This window comes from Lathamus discolor, chromosome 2 (assembly GCF_037157495.1).
Source record: "Lathamus discolor isolate bLatDis1 chromosome 2, bLatDis1.hap1, whole genome shotgun sequence".
Lineage (NCBI taxonomy): Eukaryota > Metazoa > Chordata > Aves > Psittaciformes > Psittacidae > Lathamus > Lathamus discolor.
Genome location: NC_088885.1, coordinates 118,051,450 through 118,074,518, shown reverse-complemented (window position 1 = coordinate 118,074,518; position 23,069 = coordinate 118,051,450). Strand labels below are relative to the sequence as shown.

The 23,069-nt window shown below is 37.4% G+C and overlaps 1 protein-coding gene across 6 annotated transcripts in view; it reads right to left on the bottom strand.

Annotated features, from left to right (window-relative positions):
• The window catches only part of SNTG1 (syntrophin gamma 1), a 331,430-nt gene that overhangs the window by 248,307 nt on the left and 60,054 nt on the right, over positions 1–23,069 (bottom strand). The window contains exon 1 of one of the 6 annotated variants that reach the window (XM_065668242.1): positions 20,216–20,268. The exons of the other annotated variants lie outside the window; for them this stretch is intronic. The gene's annotated coding sequence lies outside the window, so the exon portion shown is untranslated. Of the gene's footprint in view, positions 1–20,215; positions 20,269–23,069 lie in introns of those variants that run through there. 6 annotated transcript variants of the gene reach the window in all.

The following is a 23,069-nucleotide window of genomic DNA, read 5'->3' as shown; positions in this document are numbered from 1 at the left end:
AAAGCTTCTGCTGCACTTCCCTATTTCTGCATGTTAGACTCAGCGTCTGTAAACTCTATCACAACCTCACATTTGAAGCCTCATTCCAGCACTGTAAATGGCATACTGACCCTAACTCCTGGTACATAAGACCATTACAAACTGCATGTACACATGTCAAATCTCACAGATTTATTTCTGTCAAATAAAGACCAAAGGTCATAAATTCTTTCACCCATTCACTCAGAGAACTAAGCCTTTTTATCCTACCTTTCTATGACTACTGGATTGCAAGTGACAACACCTTTCCAACAGTAAGCAAACGTACAGTGACTTGAAAAATCTAGAAAAGAAGTCGTTGACTGTTGTGACACAAAATACGTAGCAATTTAGGGCAGGTAACACATAACCTTTGCAAAACTGAGAAAAACAGTATGCATGTTCCAGGAGACTGCTTACTAATGGCCACTCTAGAAACATAGGTTTAACTTTACCTTCCATTTAGCTAGCTGAAGCAGAATTTCAGCAACAGTCTTACTTGCAGCAGGTACATGATTATAAAAGTAGTGTTATATATAGAATTGAAAAGACTGTCACTTTATGACAGTCCATTTAGCTAAATTATCTTCCATGTTAATGCAAGAAAATTCTAGACTAAAGCTTATCACACAGATTCACATCTGGATTGTCTATTTTTCCATTAAAATAAAATATTTTTAAAAAGTAGCACAACTGGATTCTGCAGTCACGAGTCCTGTTAAACTGCACAACAAAGGAGAGTCTACCACGAAGCCTAAGCGCGAAGGAAAAGAACTGACCAGATTAGAAAATCCAGTGAAGGAATGTACGACAGAACAGACCACATGTGTCAGTAGGGTCAGATTTTGACAACAGGACAACAGCTGGTGGATCCAGAAGATTCCACTGGTCAGTTGTTCTACACACCTCTGTGGCCTATGGCACTGCCAACAACCCTACAGCAAGGGTTGGTCCTTTGCATGGGAGGCCAAACCACACAGTCCTAGCACTGAAGAAAGCAAGCAATTATTTTACCACGTTTCTCAACATCTTACCTCTAAAAGGCAGGCCTCTTAAAAAGAGGAAAAAATGCTTGCATTTACATATAAAATAAGTGGTAACATACAACACACCAGAATAATACCCAACTTTAAATACCTATACTTCCTTGGTTAGCATTGTATCTAGGACTTCATCACACAGGACTGTTGAATTTGGATGTAAATGCATACATTATAGCTGCACTTAAAAAAAAATAAACACACACAAAAAAAAACAAAACAACTGGAAATTGAGATCAAGCTTTCACTTCGCCTTTCATAGTGAAGGACACCAAAATATAAGGAACAAAAATAGCTTTCTTTTCCTATCAGCTACCTCTACAGACATACACTAGAAAAATGGTAAACCTTGATAATGGCTATACAGAGAAGCAAGGAGTGTACTCTTGCTCTAATGTTAGGAAAACCCCTCTCTTTTAATTGCAACAACAAGTGAAATAATAGCATTTGATATTTATCTGGGAGATACTTGAATCCAAGGTTATGGAGGTCTCGGCTCTAGGTCACTGAAAGGAAAGCAAGCTGAAATTTGATCTTTAAGGTCCCTTCAAACCCAGACTATTCCATGATTTGATAAACTGCACATGAATTTCAAAAATACAACAAATGTAATTCTGACAACCATCAAAGTCATGAGTATTAGCTGGATTTTTTTTATTTTTTTTTTACATAGCTGTCTTACAAAACTCATGCATTTTAATAAGCCTAATAATTTGTACATATTGTGAACTATAATTACTTTGCTTTCAGGTTGATTTACTACTGTTGATAGGAAAGGAGTGTAAACGCATCACCTTTTCATTTTTTTCAGATACTTGATGCAGTGATGGAGTGATTAGAAGGATTATAAATACTGAAATATTGGACACTTTAGGAATGCTCAGAAATTCTGAATTAAAACCACTGTTTACAAAAATGTCACAGAAGCTTTGTTCAGCTTAATTCATGCCTTAATTCTCTAAGCATCTGATGAAGTCTCATGGAGGGTATTTTCTCCATTCAAAAAATAATAGTTTTAAGCAGCAGTGGTTCTTTTATGAAAGACAGTATCTTATAACACAGTGACAACCTTAAATTAAGCTCTTCTTTAGGCTTTTGTGTGTAGGAATATGATATATCCCAGATCACTTGCATCCATTACCCATAAATGTAAGAAAGTTTTTTTCATGCTCCTAATTTCTTATTTAAGTGACAACACTGCAAAATGTAGGCTGTTTAAAACACTTTGAGGGCAATCTATTGAAAATAATATCCTGTTCCATATGGACACTAGACATTACACCAAAGCTGCAGTTTTTCAAATCCTAAATTTAGGAACAGCAGATTGATATTGGCAGTCTTGATCATCTAACTCAGGCCTCTTGCAATCATCTTAATCAGTTTTGCAAAAGCTGTTTAGTCCAAAGGGTCAATTGAACATATATGCTATGTATCCTCACACAACAGATGATGCAAAATATTTTTTGAAACTCCACAGTCCACTATGACCCGAGGTCCCCCAATCACAACTACTTCCCTTCAGTATCAACATATATTGGGAATTTTGTTTGTTCAGTTTGATTTAAAAAAAAACAACCAACCATAATTCCTGACAGCAGCCTATGGCCCAAACAATAGAGGAAATGAAAACAGAAAGGCAGCAGTGACTAACAGTGTAATTTTTGAGTGTAACCCTTTTGAACCACAGAATGGCATTTAGCAATGGGCAAGGCGCAGAAGCCAGGTACTTGAAAGAGTTTATCATCACTAAAATTTTACTGTAGCCTACTACATACCTCTGAGGCCTCTGCGGCTAATCTTTTCAGGAAGAACTAAAAAAGCTAAGAAACTATCCCCCAAAGCAGTATTATGATTTATCCCACAAACAAGCAGTCTTTCACGCAGTGTGGTACTCAGAAGTGTGTACCGGCCTCAACAGATTATAGTATATGAGGCTGAAAGAGCTCTCCTCAGATACCGAGTATAAATTGCAATAACTGCAAGCAGCCCCAGCATGTAATCTTGTCTGTAAATGTATCAAGCATCATTATGCGAGTAATCAAAACTTCTTGTCTTCACTGCTTCTATTGCCATGACTTTTTTGAAACATTACAATCTGCAATTTGCAAAAGCAATAAGAAAAAACAGTGACAATGGCAAAATTTAATTCACGTGTGTTTCTCTAATATTAAAACGTATGGAATACAAGCTGTGAAACAACTGAATTATGAATATTCATAACTTGAAATGGGTAACCTAATACTGAAAGTAGTTAATACAATTAATGACCTCAAATGATTTTTTTTTAAGAGAGTGCTTCCGATAGATTATTTATTATTATTAACCTGTAATTTTTTTTCTTTATCTATCTTCACAGATGATACTGTGAGAATATCTGCAAAATTGTCATTCTGTTTAAGGTGTTTTACTCTTACAAAAGAAGACTGGAGAATCAATGTAAGTTAACTAGCACCAGTATCTGAGAAATATTTATGTGAACATTAAATCATACATAAGTACAACCACCAAGCAAAACCAAACCACACATGACAGTATGGTAACTAAATTAATTACCTAAATTAAGTTAAAGGTGAAGCTTTAAATGTTGCTTGACTTACAATGTCAGTCTTAGTTCTCCCAGTCTCCTCCTCAAACAGAGCATTTCGCTGGGACACTTTGTTCCTTTTTCCTCAAATACGAGGAACGGCACAGAGTCACAGCTGGCACCAGCAATGCCTCCTGCATGCCTTTGCTGTGCTAGACTAGGGAGGACCGTCTGAGAGAAGACACTCCACTCAATTTAGAAGCTAAAAGAAGAATAGCTGCCCTTTAAGTCATTAAGTTTTGGGGTTTTTTTTTCATTTTACTAAATACTACTGTTCAGTTTCCCCACAGATAAAACTGTGCAAATGGCAGACTCTTGATTTCAGTACATACACCCAGAGGCACACCCCTAAGACCTATTGCACTACTCCATCTCCACTGGCACACCACATGCCGCAGAATACATCCCAAAATTCTACACGTCACTAAGACCACTAAGACCTAAAATGAAGTCCCAATGACATAACTGACACTCTTCAATTCTAGGATAATCTTCTGGCCAAAAAAGTCAGTAGGAACCCTGCAAGCAGACCATGACAGGTCCACTCAGGCAGCACAGGCCACTGGCACTGAGCAATCTGTTAATCTTTACAAAATGCTTTACTCTTTAAGACCCTAAAGAATCATACATATTTCTTGAATTTCATATTCACTGGAATAATGTGCTAAATTCATGAAAGCCAAAATATAAAATGGATGAACCAGGTCATACTGACATCAGCATACTTGTTCATATCACCAGGCAAGTAAACTGAGGATAACATTTTGCTTTTGCAGTAAAAGAAACCTTTCCAGATAAATCAAATAGGACAGAGATGTTCCAAGTATGAGAGGGTTCAAGAGCAAGAGTATCAGACTTGTGCCCTTTCTCTCGTAAATATGCAATATCATAACCCAGAACCAATAAAATACCATACACCAGACCTACAACAGATCTGTCAGCAGTCAGTCATTTACAGAGCTGGCAGATCAACTATATATTAGAAGGAAAAAGATATACAAGAAACTTAACTTTAAAAAGTTGTGATGCCATTGTAACATCTTAGGAAAGATCTAGCACCCCACCCCCAAAATTACAAGCTTCATTTACGTTCTTCACTTCGCAAGACTGGTATTCGTTCATAATTCTTTAAGTTGTCAAACATGTAGTCTCACTACATAAAAGATGTCTAATTAACTTATGTGAGGCTTGATTTAGACAGCATTTTAATTACAAATCTATGATGCATCAGGCTGGTTCATATTTCAATCACATTTTAGTAAGCTGAGTTATATTACATAAATGATCTTTAAAGACAACCACTTCTTAGAAGTGACTATCTTCAGGACTGATGCAAGGGAAGATATATCCAAGTTATCTTCCAGCAGATTTCACAGATGGCTCACAAGGCTGTCATAAGGCACAGGAGGAAGACAGTTGCTTATTTCTTCATACCAATGCAAGTGCTAAGCACAATCTGGATTTAAGGCTAGAAGTCGTTTATTTATCAATAACTCTTCTATACCTTACTCCTGACAACTAGTATTTCTTACATTGAAGTGAATTACTAAAAATTTAAGTAAAAAGGGTTCAAAGAAATAAGAATATTTCACATATATGAGACGTGAAGTATTGCCTTACAAAAACATGCAATATGTGCTTTTCAAGTACAACTTTATGCACCCTTCCATGCAGTCTATAGCAGTCTATTTTGTTGGTATGAAAGCACCATGTAGTAGTCATGGGGTACACTGGTTAGATGATTTCAGGGAAAAAAAAAAAAGCAAGGTTTTTCAAAATATAGCTACAATATAAAGTTGTAGATCAAATTCTGATAAACAGTACCATCATCAGTTTGTGCCCTGTCACTAACTAGGCTTTGAAGAGAAACACAACTACAAATGTGTATGTTTATTTTTCAAAGCCTACCACCATACTTGGTGAAAATAGACACTTTATATATATATATATATATAATTATTAATTTCTATACATAATAATAGGGAATTTATAGTGTTTTTTAAAATATTTTTTTCACAATTACTGAAAAACAGCAAAGGGAAACAAGGTTTAATGGGTCATGCTGGTATCCTTTTACATCCTTCACATGGACTGATTCTTTTTTCAGCCTTCCAACAGCACAGTGCAAAGTAACAATCCATTAAAAAAAAATAAAATAAACAAATCAGGGTACATTTTCTTCCCTACAGCTTCTAAAGACTCAACTAACCTGGCTGCAAGCATCTGGCACCAAGCAAGTAGCATATGTAAGTTGTTTACAGTCTTCATGTATCTCAGAAATAGAAAGCCTAAGGCTCTTGTCAAGAAGTTTCAACTCGGTCAAAAAATTGTACTTCTAAGGTATTAGTCTCTGAGATCTCGCCTTTTTGACCATGACTGTTCTCTGAACAATCATAGCATCTTTGCTGGGGCTTGCAGAAGGAAATCACACTGGTGAAGTGTATGTGCCACACTGAAATCCAGGGACAGTGCTCCAGAGACTTTTCAAAGTGTTAGCCTACAGTCTGGTCTTGACTCACTGCATTATCTTCTTTTTAATAAGCTCAGCCACCTATTTCTCTGTGTGTGCGCGTGTCTTATGCTAAGGGGAGATACAGTATTTAGAAGCTCCATTATAAGAAGCCTCTACAACAGAAAAACATGCCTTATAATTTTTCAGTCTCCTAGGCAGTTGCTTAATTACACACTCCACTATGATAACCTACAGATGCATATGAGTCTATCATGCTATGGCATTTAATACAGCATAATGACTTCTCTTCATGGTTCTGTGTAAGGCCAAAAGCAGTATGGGAGTCATACATGTCTGTATCTCTCTGAGATTCTTGTGATACATTAAACAAATAGATGGGGAAAAGTTACCTTTTTTGTTACATAAAAGATGTTGTACTAAACTTCACAGCCATTTCCAACATCCCACCATTCTGTCTAGAGATCTCAAACCAAACTGCTCTTGTCCTGGATGGTTCTATTACACACAGACCTGTCATATTCCCTTATAATATGTGATACAGCAATTTACTGTTACTGCCTCTATGGCTGACATAATTATAGGCAAACATATTCAGTAAGAAGTCTTTTCTTCCTTTCCCAGATATTTCCTCCCACAGTATGACAAGTCCTTTTATTTTTTTTCATAAATTCTATTTTCATCAATCCAATAGATATATTTGTGTATGAAATGTGTATTAGTTTGACACATTCAACTAAGTTCAGGGAAGCTGAACAGGATTTAAAACAAGAAAAGAAAACAAACCAAAAAGCACAAAACCAACCCTAATACTGTGAGTCTTTTGAGATTCAACCATCACTAAACCCAGAGAGCCTGACTTTTTTTGCATTTTCATTACACCTAAAGAAGTTACTTTCAGCTTTTGTGCACTGTAATCCACTTGCTGCTAGCTATGACAAGCATCACAAAATAATTATCTTATTTCCTCTAGCACTGGACAGCTGGTTTAGTTATTCCCACAGTGACATACGATGAAAATGTATTTTCTTTCCTTCACATATCAAAGGCAGTAGAAACATAAGAAGTCAGCTTCAATATGTACTGCAGTACTCTCTCTAATGACTCATGTCTTTCATGTATTTTCCAGTAGTTTGTTAATTTTTAATAAACTATCTTTAAATAGGTATCCTGAGATTAACTGCAGGAGATTTTTTTTAGGTATCATGCAGGATTGACTGCTAAGTTGGGTAACAGACAGTAAGGTAAGTCACTGATATTCTTTCATCATCTTTCATCATCGTGATTCATATCAGCATGATATACACGTATGTATATATACAACCAGATGAATATGTAAAATGACATTAAATTGTCAGTACAACCAGAAAACAAGTATTCTCCACATTAACATCAGTTTTGGAAGGCATTCTGATCTCTCTCTAAAATAAGCCTACATTATGCTGTCTTATTCAGTGCAAGCCAAACTTCTTCAACATATATATGTGTTAATTTAAAAGTAACAGAGAGCAGCACAATAACTATAGTTTAATGTGTTAGGTACACAGGACAACAAAAGCATTTCTACTATTATTCAGCTCCCAGCTATGCATTTTCTCAAGCTTCAATTTTCCAATGGGAAGTCAGTCTCCCTCTCTGCCAGTAAATAATTCTGATGAATGCAAATACTGATAATACTTTTATATATCCATTTCATGTCAGACACATCAGAACTTGAAAATATAAATACTTCAGAAAAAAACACTGAGATTTGTTATTCTGATGACAAGAGATAGTCATTTTTCCTTCTTATTCTTCAGATCATTAGAAGGAGAGATGTCCTGTGCAAAATAATATATGCTGTACAAAGATAAACCAGGTGCAGAACAAAAAGTCTATCTAGAGGGCAGACAAACTGAAGTAGCCAAATAAAGGTTCTGATATTGCCACTGAAGATCTACTGTTAAAATTATCTCTTAAAAAAACAGGAGAATAAAATCAGGAGGTCAGGGAAAAACACTAGCACTATCTGACTCTTAGCATAGAGACTATTCCCTTCATTATGGCTTCTAGAAACTTTAAAAGAAGAGTTTGAGGTGACAGAGAAAATATAATACTGTGGCGTGGCTTGATGGAACAGAGAAAACTGCCTTGAAAGCACGAGCACCTACTCCTTGCCTGGAAACATGGAATCTTCATCTCAGTCTGGCTAAAGAGGAGTAATGAAAGAGCACTATCATTTTTCCAGCTTTGAAATACAAGATCTAAAATACATCACTCCTCCTGTTATTGTGCAGGCTCCTCATCCTTTTTAATTAACCTGTCTTCCTTCTTCATCACTCTGCCCTTATTTGTTTGGGAGTTTTTTTTGTTTAAAAACAGAGCTTACTTGACTTTGTCTTCCATATGACTACTAGGAGCTCAGGGCAACAGGAACAACTGAACAGAACTGAACATCTCATTAGCCATGAAAGCTTGCCAGAGCTCAGAGTACCTTACAAAATGGCATGCCAGTCCTGAACTGCTCCTAGAGTAAGGCTTCCAGTAAGAGTTAGAAGGAATAACAGAAACTGCATATTCTTGATTCACATACTTCTCCATTATTTTTGTCTTCCAGGTATGAATACATAACCAGAAACAAGTACACCACATCTCAAACAGCTTCTTCAGATGTGTGCCCAGCATCTTCAATACCACTTGGAAAATATGGAGTTTCCCTTGTTAAACTAATTGCAGTTAGAACTAGGTATAGGGGTTTTCCTCAGTAAAAATTAATGTGTTGTAAAATATAGTTCTCAGGAGACTCTAAAAAAGAAGTAGAAAACGTGATGAAGAATGTAAACCTCAACTAAACAGTCAGGTGAGTTTTGATGAATTTGTAACTTTTTTCATTTTGCCAAACCAACTAATAAAAACCCTCTCTCATAAATAAACATGGAAGTAAATTCTTAAGCCTCCCATTTCTTCCACAGGATGATTACGATTAAAGGCAAGTAAGTCTGGATTCGAAGCAACTGAACTGCTTCTCATTCGCATCTATTTTTAATAAAAACTCTGAGCGATTTTGGATGGCAAGCATGCTGATGTATCTGTAGGCTACCTTCTATGTTGACAAGCTTTATTCTGTTTTTGCTTGGGGTCAAGCATGACTAATTTCCAGCCAGATAACACTTGTCACATCTTAAGACCATCCAGACAGTAATCATGCCTGCTGCTCGCAGAAGCAACATCTGCCACTGCAACAAACAAGAGCGCTTGACTCACACAAGCTCTTGCTGAGTCCCAGCTCATTAGGATCTCCTAAGTGCTGCCTCTTACATGTGAAAAACACACCTATCATTGAACAAGCAAAGTGCCTCACTCCCTGCTAGACCCTTGACCACCACAGCTCCTTGCTGAGCCTGAGCTTAGCAAGAGGAAGAGCCCCCTTCACTCACATAAGCGAGATCTTGTCAGACTGTCTGTCACCATTACCTGATGAGTGAGAGGCTCCTCAGCTGCAAAGACAAATCTAGGCAGTTTCACAAGCACCCAGCTAAACCCCAAGTGCAGCGGGACCTGCTTTAGGCACGAGCCTACAGCCTGTACTGGCGTGAGCACAGGGCTCTGCAAAGCCCTTTAGCACATCACAGCTCTCCTTCCTTCAGCCACCTCGCCTAGGAAAGTGTTTTGGAGCTACTGCACCAGCTTTAATGTTTAACATAACTTAACATTTCCTAAAAGACCCCAAAGTGTATACAGTTAAACACTTGATAAGATCATACAAGCACATTTAACTCTCTGTCCCTATTTACTCATTCAAAGGTCCAGGTTAGAAAAGGCTTTAAGGTTAGAAACTTTTCTAGTATGGAAAGCAACCTAGACAAACATGGCAGTTAGAAAGAACAACGTAGTTCACATTTAGCCTGCTTGACATGAAATTACTTCTCTCTTAAAAGAAATACTGTGTTAGGAAGAGGTAAGATTTCACTCAGGGAAAACTTCAAAAGCAGCAGATTTTATAGAATTAACAGGTATAACAGTCTAATTTTCATTTTAAATAAACCTATTTATTCAACATCAGCTTAGAATTACATACAAGAAAATGCTCTTTCTACATTTTGACAGAATTATTTGAAAAAAATACCTGGTAAAATTTAGCAATTTCACATGGCTCAAAAAAGTTATCAAGCCCAGTCTATTCAGGGATTTGAGTTGGTTAATCTTTAAAACATGAGAAAAGTACTACTGAGATTTTGGGATAAAATCTTCCAATAGGTATTGCTCGATGCCAACAATCCCCCATTGTTAAGTTCTTACTTTTTCTGTAGACACTAGATACCTTCTCTTATCCTTCATTCTTAGTACAGAAGCATGATCTTCACCTAGTAGAATTTAATACATTTCATCTCACCCTAGGAAGCTTGTTTTAATGGAAGGAAAAAAATGTAATATATATACAAAAAATGACCTTTAATGTACACAAAGCTCACAGACCCTCAGATGACAGATGGCAACATTATATTACAGTTTTAGATTACAGACTTTGGAGAAACTGGTTGCTTCTTCACAACCTTCTTACTGTATTCTTACAATAAAAGAAAGAAAAAAGTTCCTTGAAAATACAATACCCTAAACACTGTAACTTCCCTCTAGAAATGACTCATTACATATGAGAGCCATCAGCTCTCAAAACGCAAAATATCCAATATTCTTCATTAGAAAAGATGCTATTATTTCAGTGACTTATTCCTTCCCACAAGGATTCAGATATTTTTTTTTTTTTAGAAACGAGAATTGCATACAGTTATGATTAAGATTTTGCCTGATAAATCTGGAAATAAACATACTTTGAGAGTTCTCTTTCTTTGTCAAACACTTGGCTAAAGTAATTGAAAAAGAGGCAGGAACACCTACGGGAATGAGTTGTTATTAATAACATTGTCATGTTATTGCTGACTTTGGAAGTTACATTCTTTTAGCTGGATCTTACTGTAAACTTCCCACTGTTCAATGCAGTTAGCAGAGAAAAGTGGCGGTTTGACAAGCAGTAGGAAGCCAATGCCAGCAGCGACAGCAGTGGCAGTTGCTGTGTGCTGAGAGGAGTGTGAGGCCTGCAAAGTCTCTGGAGGTGTCTGAGGGGGATTTTGGCCCCCAGCACCCTCGGGATGTGCGTGTGCAGGAAGCATGCAGCAGGTCTCACAACAGGGGCTGTGCAAGGGGAAGGAAAGACTGCATTCAGCTTCAAGCTGACTGACACAAGTAACCCACTCAATGAAGGGTGGTAGAGGTAGACTGGACACAGAGGTGAATGAAGGATTGTAGGTTTAAATTGGACACAGAGAAGAAATTCTTTACTGCGAGGATGGTGAGACACCGGTGCAGGCTGCCCAAAGAATCTGTGGCTGTCCCATCCCTGGCAGTGCTCAAGACCAAGTTGGATGGGGCTTTGAGCAACCTGGTCTAGTGGAAGGTATCTCTGCCCATCACAGGGGGCAGTTGGAATAGACAGTCTTTAAAGGTCTCTTTCAACCCAAACTATTCTGTGATTCTATGACAAAGAAAATCAAGAATAAAAATGGCTGTCATTAATAATTTACTATTAAAATATCATCAGGTAATCATTAATGGCAAAAGACAGAAATTTGTTCAAAAAGTTACTTAGCCACCACTATATTTTAATTTTATAGTAAACTTTGATATCCTGTTAATAGAATCAATAGGTACATTCAGTATGTTCAATCTCTCATGTAATATCTAGTTATTACTTTGGTGTAACTAAGCAGTTAGCAGTAGACAGAAAGTACAGAATTACTCTGGTAATAATTGAGTTTAGATTTGTAAAACCACTATGCAACTCTGTACTACACTGCAGTAACATCACATTTCCTCACAGGCAGCTACAGAGACTGTTGTAAACACTGTAGTCTCAGCAGATACATTTATGAAAACACTGACTACTTTCTAATTGGATTTATAAAGACAAACTTTTTAGAAATCAGATACTGAACAGATTTCTTTTTTTTTTTTTAGGACTTCTCACCTGTCATTGTCCAAATCAGTCCATCCAAAGCTTTCTCTATTTCTCTGGTGTTCTGATTTTCTGGTATTCTAAAAGATTTCATAAAATCTCAACAACCTAAAGGATGACTTCCCTCTTGCAAAATCTTCCAGCAAACTCAGCGAGACATACCACAGTCAAAACCTTTGTAATTAAGCTCTGTTGAGTTTATGTCTACATATAACAGGTCTGAAATCTAATGAACTCAGTTTGAATACTCTATCCTTAGTCCTTCGACAATTAAAAACCCAATAGTTTACTCCATTCTGAACATTCTAGCTAGTTAAAATGTATTGTTGATGGTACAGAGACTTATACCCTCTATCTGCAGTTTATCTAACTTCAAATAATTTCTAGAAACATGGAAATATTCAGCTAACTACAAGCATCTATGGCCTTATATAGATACCAAATGAGCATGATGACTTTTCACTAATCTTACAGTGTGAGAGATCACAGTGTCTCAACAAGACTCTTAATACTTTGAGGACACTGGAGATTAAAGTCAGAAATCAAGTCTGGATGCAATGTCAATAATACCACCTAAATCACTTCCAGACACCAAAATGGATTCTGAGAGAACATTGCTTTGTGTGCATGTTTTACAAATAGCCGTATTACTATCATGTCTGTGAATCCCAATTATGTAGGTAATTAATTACAATTAATTAATTCACTGTAATTGTAAAAGCAACTCAATCCCCTGAAGTTTTTCACTTGTTAGTTGCCACGTAACACAGTTCAGTAAGATTCTTTTCCCTTGGCAGCCTGATAATCAGATTACCATAACAGCATTATCAGGTTGAGGAGGGCTACCCAGTCTGTATATATATGGAGTATCATAACATCCTAAAAGTTAACTTTTCTTCTCTTGAAAACTAGAATGTACAATATGTATTTATGGCTAAGCATGTCAGGATGTATAGTGGAACTGTAAGCAGAAAGTCCAAATAGTTTATAAAAGTTACTGTACACATCTTCTACTTAGTACAGGAAAAAATAAAAAAAATAAAAGAGAACTTCAGAAAACTGAAGTAGAAATTTATATTAAAACAGTGAAGAACGAAATGTTCTATCCACACTCAAAGAAACAAGTTTGCAAACACAAAATGACTCATATTGAATCTGCACTTTTTAATGAAATAGACTTTCATTACTGTCTTTATTTTAAACAAAACTAGCAGGAATTTCAGTGCTCATTAAAGTGAAAAATGGGTATTGTTGTCCAGGACAACAGACACAGTAAAACATGAGAAGTTAAAACATAGCTTTGTTAATAAAGAACAAACCAGGCAAGCCCTACAATCTTCTCTAAGGTGGAAAAACATCGCAGAAGAGGATCTTTATTTCACATGTACCAAAGCTTTAGTACTGCTCCCACAAACTCTTCAGATGGCAGTTCCAATGGCTCCAACATCTACATCCCTACAAACCAGCACTTCACCCTTTTTTAAGGAAAAGAAACAATGCAACACAGAACCCTCCGAGCATCTTGTCTGGCAGATAGGCTGCAAAGACAGCAAAGAGGTAAAATATTTAGCATGTAGCAAACAAAGCATGACTGTTTTATGAAACCATAATTTATTGTTTCAATCAGCAGTTTTTTAAATAAGGACGATTTTAAAAGGCCTCTCACTTCTGCAGTCAGGGTTATGCCTCCTGGCACAGAAAAATTCCCAAATAAAAACTACCTGTCCTTTCACAGACCATTTCTGGTGCCTCCAGGACCACCGGTGGGCAGGAGCACAGACACATACCACCACGCTCCCACAGCTCAGCTCTCCTCTGGCACAAGTGCTCTCCAGCCCTTGAGGAGGCAGGGAAGTACTAATGACTTATTTTATCAACTTGGTCGCTCCGGGATTCATTGCGCACAACGCGTCATCACACATAAGTTGTGAAGGTCACAGTGCTGGAAGGGAGCCAGATTAAGTCCAGCTTCTTATTACCTCAGGCACCACCTCAGGTAAAAAGTTGAAGCTTTTTTCTTTTCTCATTAAAATATTGTTTCAGAACTGCACGCTTTCCCTCTTTTTTGAACTTTTTTTTTTTTTTTTTCATCCCCTTCCTAAGCATGCAGTCATTTTTTTCTTTTTCCAAAAGTACTTTGTTCAAATCCTGCTTCTCTGGAGTTCCCTGACATATCTTTAAACAGAAATCCTACCCAAAATGCAGAATAGCAAATACAGTAAAGCAGCTCCTGACCCATCTATACACAGGGACCTGAGCCGACACCCTCACTAACCTCAGAACTAGACATCTCTGACTCAGGATCCCACAGGCACTCTAATTAATGACTGAAACAGCTTCTTGTTTCTTCTAATAAAACATCCCCTCTTCTTATTCTGGCAGTCTTTACTCTTACCTAACTTTTATCTGCCTGTATCTGTTTTCCTAAATATCAGTTAAGAAGAAAATTGGTAAAACAATATCTGTGTGTTGGACAAACATGAAGACATGCTCTGTCACAAAATGTGACTGCAGAGAAAGCAGCAAATAACCCACTGGTTTTGACGTTTCTGTAATTTCCTTCCTAATTACCTCAACTGCTGAAATACCTCCAAGTTACTTCTCCCATTCCAGCATTTAGTCCACTATGATTAACAGCTTCAAAGTTAAAAAGATATGATCAAAATCCCAGTTGTCTCAAGAGAGTACTTTTTAAAGTGTGCCCTCCCTGGTGTCCCAGGCCCTCAGAGCGATTTCAGAAATCTTTCTCTCCAGTGAATCTCTCCATCTCTTCATTCCTGTTGTCAGTTAATCAGAAATTAGGAACTGAATTTGAAATTAAGATGCAAATACTAGAATCTGAAACTAAGTACTAAAACCCTTTTTAATTCAGCTCTATTGTTCATTTTTAAGCTTCACAAGGCTTCACTGACCCAGTTTCTCAATGGCTTTTTCCTGCAATTTTCCCTCCTGTTCAATGAAGTGGATACAACCTACAGTATTCACTTACTGCACTGATAGAGTTTTACGTTAAGGACATCTCCTGAATGTAGTTTTGGCATTTCCATTAGGTATATTCACTGTATCTGTGTTGAAGCATTGCCCTTCATGCACTTTATGGATTCTCCATGTAAAAGTAGGAACTTGAACACATCTCTCCATTGAAAGTAACAAATGGACTCTCTAACGGCAACAAATGGACTCTCTAATTCTTTACTATCCAGTGTTCACAAAGACATTTCCACTAATTATTCTTTTCTATCATTAAGACATTAATATACTGGATTTTTAAGGGGAAAGTGAAATGCTGAATCAGAAGCTCAGAAGTTTTCATTAACAGAAAGCTTTTTTAAGAATTGTACCAGAGACAATATGCACAGACAGCTACCCTGTACCATGGAAGGAAAGTGGCTTCAATTCAATCAGACTGTGTTGACTATTCATTCTGCCTAAATGCAGCACTCAAGTCGTTTCTTTAAATACTGAAAGCTTTCCAATCAGCATCTTCTCTATTTTTAATATAACATTAAGCAATAAATATTGAATTGTTGGTATTAGTATCCTCGCTTCTACTTTTGGACAAATCTGCATTAAAAATTGTATTAGACATATCTGATAATGTCCACCACAAAATACTGATAATTTTAAGTTTAATGCTGCAAGATGGCCTTATGAAACTAACATTACCTGCCAGTTTAATAGATACTTCAGAGTAATTTATAAGGCACATCATACTTCAGATGAATGTAAAGACAGTAATGAAGGCTAAAAGGACTGCTGGACTGTTTGATCTATGTTCAGAGAAACTAAGAAACGTCTCAGACATATACCTCCAAAGCCTCCTTATGACCTAGGAATCTGCTTCAGCCCTTTGCAGCTGATAGCACCACCTGCCCGTGGATTCCAAGCTGAAACATATGTCAGTTTGCGAAGCAGAAGAGAAAGCATAAGGTACTTCACCTAAAGCAAGCCTCAGCAGCCTATGTACAAACATAGCCCCTTGCCAACTTTCAAACATAGCCCCTTGCTGGCCTGCATTCCTTGTTACTTTTTGTGTAGCCAAACTACACAACCAAGTCCCAGCTACATTTATCTTTAGGACTTTTGCTTTTAAAGCTGGTCCACCTTGAAAACAAGTTCCTAGTAATAGGAGAAGATTGTGTTCTGATTATGTGACCAGCTCAAGCTCGATCTGTTTCTTCTCCATTGGAAATCCCTGTTCTGCATGGATTTTTGCAGGCTGCAGCTCAACCACCCTGAATCTATCACTCTACTGTGCTGAAGGGAGATGAAACCATGTCCCCCTCACATACAAGGTTGGTTCCACACTCCCCACAGGCATACACATAATTCCCACTGCATTACTGGCACCACTGCTAAAAAGGCATAAAACAGATTTTCCACAAAACTTACAGGAAGTCTAAACTAGAAGCACAGGTATACGAAAACCTCATTAACTTCACTGAACAAACTCAGATATCACACCTATTGAGAAGAATTGTGAAGTTACGTGGCATTGATGTTAACCACAACTACATTAATGGCAATTTTAGGATGAAAGACAGCAAGAGGAATCAAAGGTCACTGGTTTTGATCAAGAAGATATTTCTAAAAGCAAAGGTTTAGTTAACATAGAGATCCTACACTGGAATGCAATGTCTTAGTTTCAGTTTTGCTTTGAACCTGCACTCATATCCTTACTAATGGCTATTTTAAAAACCTTGAAAGCATACGCAGCTATCTGCTGACCTTTGCTGACAGTTCAAGTGAGCATGGAAATTGTGACAATATATATAAGTTCATGTCTCCAACTCAAGCTGCGGAAAAATGAGTTTCTGCATCTAGTAACTCAGTTTTTCACTTTAAGAGAATACTTCCAATATATCTATTGTCCTCCTTTGTCATGACAGCAGCTTCCAGAAGGGTCAGCTGAAGATCACCCTCTGCAGAGTCTTTGCCTCTGTGGCTTCCATCTCTCAGGAACACTTACTTCCTTGCATCAGAGACTCATTTATCTAATTTAAATGACACAGGAGGTAAACTTATGCCTGTTTAGATCTCCAAGATTCAAAATACACACATTGGCCACGCCAATAAGCACTCAGATGACATTTTCCCACAGAGTATGTTTCCTTTAACCACTTGTTTCAAAAAAAAGAGTTCTGGCTCTGTGATCCTCCTTTTTTAAAGCTGTCCCTATCTAGGTACTTTCCTGCTCCCCTACAGCTTTTAAAGAATAAAATCACGTATGTCTCTCACCACCTGTCTACAGCCACCTTAGCACAGAATCACAGAATCACAGAATCCCAAGGGTTGGAAGGGACCTCAAAAGATCATCTAGTCCAACCCCCCCGCAAGAGCAGGGTAACCTACAGTACATCACACAGGAACTTGTCCAGGCGGGCCTTGAATATCTCCAGTGTAGGAGACTCCACAACCCCCCTGGGCAACCTGTTCCAGTGCTCTGTCACTCTTACAGTAAAGAAGTTCTTCCTGATGTTAACGTGGAACTTCCTATGTTCCAGTTTACACCCATTGCCCCTTGTCCTATCACTGGATATCACTGAAAAAAGCCTAGCTCCATCATCCTGACACCTACCCTTCACATATTTGTAAACATTGATGAGGTCACCCCTCAGTCTCCTCTTCTCCAAGCTAAAGAGACCCAGCTCCCTCAGCCTCTCCTCATAAGGGAGATGTTCCACTCCCTTAATCATCTTTGTGGCTCTGCGCTGGACTCCTTCAAGCAATTCCCTGTCCTTCTTGAACAGAGGGGCCCAGAACTGGACGCAATATTCCAGATGTGGCCTCACCAAGGCTGAGTAGAGGGGGAGGAGAACCTCTCTTGACCTACTAACCACTCCCTTTCTAATGCACCCTAAGATGCCATTTGCCTTCTTAGCCACAAGAGCACATTGCTGGCTCATGGTCATCCTCCTATCCACCAGGACCCCCAGGTCCCTTTCCCCTTCGCTACTTTCCAGCAGGTCAACCCCCAACCTGTACTGGTACACATCTTTTGAAGTCATTAAAAGGCTGAGCTTCAAGAATGCCTTGTCCAGTTTCAGTTATATGTTTGGACTGTATTATATATTTGCTCTAACCACAAAAACATCAAAAACTGTTGTCAATGTATTCTATGCTTCTATGTAGCAAGCTGCATCACCAGATCTCCACAAAGATTATTTTACTGAGATAAAATTTAAGAGTTGTTCTTCAGAGCCTTCTTATATTACTTTGACAAGTCACATTCTTTCACAGCTTTGTTTCTAGTATATTATAACAGAAATAGGGATAAATTAAATACTAAGTGCAACACAGGTTTCTACATGGTATGCTGGATGGCTGAATAGCTGGAAATCAAGACTGATTTAATTTCAAGAATTAAGTTTGCTTCAAAGAGATTAAGAGATTAAGCTCAGGCAGTGTCAAGGCCAGAGACTTATTTTTCCAGTAAAGTATCATAAACCAACTGACTTCAAAATGTAATACTCTGTTCCCTCTACAGTACATTTTGAACCCATTCTTTCATTTGTCAAAAAAACCCAACAAACAAACAAAAAACCCCATGAAACAAGCAAAAATATTTTGCATGTAAACACAGGGGAACTTTTCAAGTTTTGTATAAGCTTTTTGCTGACTCTTTTTCTTTTTTAATATATAGTCTGGTAAACCCTCACTCAAAGCTGGGACAAAAATGATGTCAGGTCCGGCTTCAACATTAAACTGATTTGCTCAGAGCCTTGATCAGTCAAGTTTTGAACAATTCTAAGCATGGAGATTCCACACCTCAATTCAAAGAGAAAAGCAAAACCACTTTTACTTATATTATCAAAATATGCACAGCTGTTAGAAAATACTTTCATAATGAGATTACCTACATAGAGAAAAGATGTGATTGCAAGAAAAGATCATTTTCATTCCTGATACTAACTTTAGGAAGAGGAAAACGTTCACTACATTTACATGCATCTGTCTGCAGTGAAAAAATTAACTACTGAAAAGTGAAATTCAGCGTGTGTGGATTAATTGCAGACTGTGTATGAATAAAGGAGATAACCTATCTATTCATACAATCTGAAATTCCAAAATTGTTTCTTTCGTAGAATAACCAAAAAAACCCCAAACAAACCCAAAACAGAAATCCATCTGCATTCTTATTTGCTTATTAAAAATCCTGTTATGCATATGACATGAAGCTCACTTACAGTTCTATTCACACATATGTTCATGTCTGTATATTAACTTATTTATCATGATACCTTGTGAATACAGAATTTACCAGAATCTTTCACTCAGTACCAAAAAAGAAAAGCATTATCTAAAGTGACCTGAGCTCCACACAAAATGCAGCTATATTAAAATGCGCCTTGCAAATTCAGCTACTTTTTGCACTTTGAGTCATAGAATTTGACAAATGATCACTTCTGGGTTGTCAAGACAGAGGAATCAATCATTTGTAGCAACACATAATGTTTTTGGTTTCAATTTTCACTAGTCTGTAAAGAATGAAATACCATAAAAGAAATAACAAAGGCATAAAGAGCACACTGCTACTAATATCTTCAAGTAAATTCTGCCCAAGTCACATAAAACCAAAAGTCTATCACTGTGTGGCAGCTCTTTCTTGATTTATGTGAGATAAGTTGTTAGGTTTTGTTGTTTACTAACACACCCATATCCACTTTGAGATCATCATTATCCTCCCTGTTCTCCTGGGCACACATTCCAGACAGTAATCTTGACTCATCAGCACAGGTACACTCATCTGACTAATTTATTTTTCCTAGGTTGGCCAGAAACGTAAGCTAATTACAATGAAAAAATTCAAGGAAAAATTCCAGGCATGACAGGAATCCATTACATGAAACTTAAAATGATTGCTCAAAACCAAATGAAATGGTATTTTAATTTTCAGCCTTTTGACAGAATTGATATATTCTACACACTGACTTTTGATCAATTCTACCTTTCTCTAACACTGAAAAGAACACAAAAGTTATGGTTTCGCTGGACTACAGAAATAAACACCCACAAACCACGAATTTGCTACCAAAAATTAATATATCACCCTGGCAAAACTATTTCAAGAAGGAATTCATGAAGAGTATGAGAAATGCAAAAGTTATGATTACCTTGGTGCAAGTTTTACCCATACTGCTAGAGCTTCCAAAGGAAAGCCAGTCTGAAAAACAGGAAGAACTTCATTCAGTACTTCAACAGACTTTGATCTCTGTTTTTGAGAGGAATTGGGGATCAGTGAAAGAAAATATTTTGATTAAAAAATAACAATAAAATCTACAAATAAAACAAAGAGTGACAGATTCTGCAGATTAGTTCCTTCTGGAAAAAGAAAGGGCCATGGATTCAGCTAATGGCAGAACACTGGCAAAATGACCATTCAACAGAGGAGAAAATTCAAAATCTTTTAGCTTGGGTTCTGAGGCTTAAATAGCACTATGAAAAATTAGACTATAAATAGGGGCAGATACTCTATGTACAAAGCTGCTCATATGAAAAATGTGAAGCAGCAGGTCGAAAGAGGTGATCCTGCCCCTCTACTCTGCTCTTGTGAGACCTCACCTGGAGTATTGTGTGCAGTTCTGGTGTTCTCAAAGTAAAAAGGACATGGAACTGCTGGAACAAGTCCAGAAGAGGGCCTCGAGGATGATCAGGGGACTGGAGCACCTCCCGTATGAAGACAGGCTGAGGAAGTTGGGGCTGTTCAGCCTGGAGAAGAGAAGGCTGCGTGGGGACCTAATAGCAGCCTTCCAGTATCTGAAGGGGGTCCTATAGGGATGATGGGGAGGGACTCTTCGTCAGGGACTGTAGTAACAGGACAAGGGGTAACGGGTTAAAACTTAAACAGGGAAAGTTTAGATTGGATATAAGGAGGAAATTCTTTCCTGTTAGGGTGGTGAGACACTGGAATCGGCTGCCCAGGGAGGTTGTGAGTGCTCCATCCCTGGCAGTGTTCAATGCCAGGCTGGATGAAGCCTTGTGTGGGATGGTTTAGTGTGAGGTGTCCCTGCCCATGGCAGGGGGATTGGAACTAGATGATCTTGAGGTCCTTTCCAACCCTAACTATTCTATGATTCTGTGATTCTATGAAGTGTTAATTTAAGGGCCTCGTAATAGATATTAAAAGTATCAGTTCACATAGCTTACAATTTCAACTATGTTTGTATCTATTAATCAGCAAATCCCAGAGCTCAAACAAATCTCCTGAGAAGTCTCAATCTCTTCCTTTTTCAGATTCATATCTTCCCTTGCACTTAGGGACTACACATGAAAAGCTTAAATACAAAATAACAGCTGTTCTCATCCCATTTTCAGCATTAGTGGCATCAAGACAAAACAAAAGGCTTGTGAGACAGATTGCTACAAAGAGATCTTCAGAAGAGGCTGGTTAACTCAGAATATTTTGTTGCTTTGGATTAGTATAAGAGATTTCACTTGGGACCAAGTTGAGAATGATTTCCAGGTTTCACCTATAAAGCGCGATCTACAGCATTAAAATTTTTGCTACTTCTCTTTTGCCGCTGTATTTGTTAAGAGCCTGTAGGACATAAAATGCTGCGGTGAGTTTATCCATTTTAGCACCTGTACTTCTATCGTAGCCTGCTTTCTCCACCATAGTACAGTCTTTCTCTTACACTTATTTCATGTAGTTATGTGCCCATTCATCTGAAAATCTGTAAAGTTCCAGTTTTGAGGATATGCGATTTAGCTCACATGTACATTACCTACATAAAATATGAGTAATTCACAACAGATTCCCATTCGTAATGTTGAAGAGTGCCACTTGCATTCATAGCATCAAACGCCCTATTACTAAAAGCAGAGATTTCCGTTTCCCAAAAACAGTGATGTTCACTATAGACCAAAACTTCTTTACCATCTCTTCATCACTTCTCTTGAAATACAACAGAGATACAATGAAAGGCAGTGAAAAAAAGAACATCTGCATCATAAAATCTCTTTGACCATCAGCAGATGATCATTGATTTTCTTAATCAAGTTCTTTAAGCTAGCAGTCTCCAATAATTTCACCAGGCTTAGAAGTTTAAGGAACTTCTAGTTGCCAGCACATTCAAACAGTTTTAAGTGACAAAATCGAAGTAAAATTTTAAAAGGTGAGCATTATCCCAAAAGACATTGAGCTTTTTCTTTAAACTCATTCTTGCTTCTAATATTCTACTGCTTTAATGTCTCATCTTAATGTTATCTCATTCCATCCTATTACTGTAGCTGCTTAAAGCCAACATGAAGAGAGATTTCAAAAACATTTACATAGCTGACAAACAATAACATCCACAGTGTCTTCAGAAGTAGCACAAAATAACGCCTGAAAAACAATCAGTCTTTCTATACTTAACCTGACAAATCCCTCAAAGCCAGAAAGCCTTCAGGACCATACCAGAACAAAACAAAGAAAGTCCAACTGTAGTTAACATTTGGATTCTTTGGAGCTAAGATTTTTAAGACAGCCCAGTAAAAACTGGGACATGAATGCCTTGTCAGACAAGTGCCTCAAGATGAAATTTAGATTTGCTCTTGAGACATAGAACAAACAAGGTTAAATATTAAACAAAATAATAAGAATAATTAAAAAAATAAAACCCCACTTCAAAACAGAGACACTGAAAAAAAGAGGACTTAATGAAGGATATTAAAGAATAGAATATGTGTTTGTATTTAATATGTTAGTTATCAGTTTCCAAGCAGACAGATATAGGCTGTGAGAACAACTGAAGCTGATCAAATATTTCAGAGCTGAAGTGGTATTTCTGGGGTTTTTTGCTGTAATATTCACATTAGAGAAGCAGCAGACACAAATTACTAGATTTAGAAAACTACAGGAAAAAGGTTGTTTCTTACTTTTATCCTAGTGCAATAATTAACAATTTTCACAAATAGTTTTATGTAAAACACCTCAATAATAGAGACAGAAAAGTATGAAAATTTAAGAAGGCAGCATGTGCAGGC